A 2,894-nucleotide genomic window follows, 5' to 3' on the forward strand; every position below is an offset into this window, starting at 1 on the left:
AGAGTTCTCCAGCGTCAATGCCCGTCTCCAGCGTTGGATGCCCATCTTCTGGGTCAGATCCCTGTCCTCTCCTTCCCTCCGCGTTCGCGTACGAGTCCCTCTGCGATTCCTGATGATGTCAGTGCGTGCACCCATCGATGTGGTGGGAAAACTTTGTATTGGATTTAATACAAACTCCTGTATCCAATCCAATACAAAGTAATACTCTGACAACTCTGCCTGCCTCCCGCCCTGATCTCTGCCTGGACTCCTGCTATGGCTTCAAGCTCCAGGCATCTATTCACCCAAGATGTGTTGGAACAGTTCTCGGACAGCGAAAGTGATCTGGAGTCACTTGCGGAGTCCGCTGATAGTGATAGAGTGCCTGGAGACCTCTCATGAGACCGAGAGTGTGAGTGACAGCGACTCTATGGAGGTTAGTGATGTGCGCACCTGGTGCTAGATTGACACTCGTCAGGCCCAGCCTACGCCCCCTAGGTTTCCATTTACTGGGATGCCTTGCCCGAATTTGGTTTATTTGGCACTGTGAGCACAACCCCTTGGCCTACCTGGAGGTATTTTTGAATGGCGAAGTCATTCAGAAAATAGTTGAAGAAACAAACAGATATGCAGCACAACAGCTGGCTGCTCCACGTGCAAGATTGTCTGGAACCAGGAAGTGGGAATCTGTCACCCAAATAGATGCTTTGCTTTTTCTGGGCCTTGTTATTCTCCAGGGGGTGGTACTGGTCCACCAACAAACTGCTTGCCACCCCTTTTTGTGTCACAGTTATGCCTGAATATCGATTTGGCCTGATCATGACATTTTTCATTTTACCAACAACGATGATTTGATGAGACCACCCATCCTGCCCCCAAGCTCATAAAAAATTGTGAGGTTTATAAAATGATTTTAAACAACTTCAGAAAAACTGTTATGTGCCAGAAAGGGACATTAGTGTGGATGAAAGTCTGATGACATATAAAGGGAGACTGAGCTGGGTGCAGTACATGGCGTCCAAGAGAGCACGGTTTGGGATCAAATCTTTTATGCTGTACGCATCTGAATTTGGATATATCTGGAACTCTGTCATATATACTGGCAAAAGGCACACAATTTAACCCCAGATTTAGTTACTTTGGAGTGGCAACCTCTTCTGTCCTGTCTTTTATTGAGCCTTTGCTGAACCAAGGGTATTGTCATACTACAGACAATTTTTATACATCCCCTGAGCTTTACGAGTTCCTGGTACAAAACACAACAGATACTTACGCAAGCCTGGGGATAAAGTTGCCTGGCAGAAAGGAAAGATAATGGCTCTCCGATGGCATGATAAGAAGGATGTCTGCATGATGAGCACTATTCACAACACCGCCACTGTTCAAACCAGAACAAGAAGTGGGAAAGACGTTCTGAAGCCCCAGGTAGTCATCGACTACAACTGCACAATGGGGGGTGTGGAGAGAGCAGACCAGGCCATGACTTTCTATCCAGCTATCAGAAAGCAACAGAGAAAGTACTATAAAAATTTTAGGGTCCCTATCTCTAGTTTTAATAACATACAGTACTTCTAGAACCCTACTGAAAAATAGCAATCTAAAGAAATGCATAAATTGATACTTTTGATAACAATGATGCTGACACTTCCATATTCGTCTTTCTTGGTTTAGTTTCTTGCTATATTGAAGACAGATCACAACAGTATATAGGTATAGACCGATATTGTTAACCAGAGAAGGACGTGAGGCCTAGACCTGGTGTGTTAAAAGCAACCTGGGTCAAAGAACATTTATTGGTCTGTAGTCTGTACGGTGCTTTCCATTCTTCCATGTCTCCTGTATGTTCTTCTCCAGCAAGAAAAATTTTCATTAAAGGATTTCAGATTTGAGAAATTAACATTTGCTTATTAGTTGAGATGTATAGAACCACATGACTGTAAGGATCTATTACTACAGTGTACAGAAGTACAAGAATATCCCAGAGGACACAATATTCAAATCTGGCCTTGTTATTAGTGGAATATGATTGATCCAGCAGGAGGCAGGGGGAAATTGACATCTCCCATAAATTCCCTAAGCCCGTAATTAATTCTCTTTTAATGTGGGAATATAAACATCATAAATGGGTGCTCTGAAATTGGTAACTGGAGGAATGTTTAAATATCATCCACTTCTATAGAATTTTGGATTTATTATTAATATTACATTTTCAAGATATACAGGCCACCTTTATGAAATAGACCCCAACTAACATAAACTACTAGTCCTATACCTGACAAAATATTATAATTAGTCTTTAGTTGTTCATTTTTTCTTTCTTAATTTGCTCAGTTCCACAAAAAAATAAATCAAAATACTGTTATATAATATAATACCGTTATATATTATGTATACCTACAGTATATATCTATAGAAATAAAACATTTTCAACATAGTTGTTTTTTAAAATGAAAATTCTTAAAATAAATCTTCTGTATGATAATATTTTTAGTTATGACCAAACATAAAATGCAGTTAACCTTAACTTCAGCTGGGGGGAATAAAAGTAAAAAAAAAATTATTGAAAAATAGGGTTCATTAAAACCTATGCTAAACTGATAAAAGGTATGCATGACAATTTTAATCCAGGGAAATTCCAAGAAATCCACGGTTAAGTACAAACAAATATAAATATAAAACAAAAAAATACAATTTGACTTGAATCTGAAAGTTACTATATTTCTGAACTTTACATTATTCAATAACATCTGGATATGAAGAAAAAAAATCATAGAAAAAAATACAAAACTGGGATAATTCATAGTAACAAAATGTGATTATTCAGCCAGAAACACAATTCAGCAGTTGTTATAAAATATATCAGTGTTATTTGCACTTTTTACATTTTATTTGATTACCTCAATCATCACATTCTG

This window comes from Pyxicephalus adspersus, chromosome 3, assembly GCF_032062135.1.
Source record: "Pyxicephalus adspersus chromosome 3, UCB_Pads_2.0, whole genome shotgun sequence".
Lineage (NCBI taxonomy): Eukaryota > Metazoa > Chordata > Amphibia > Anura > Pyxicephalidae > Pyxicephalus > Pyxicephalus adspersus.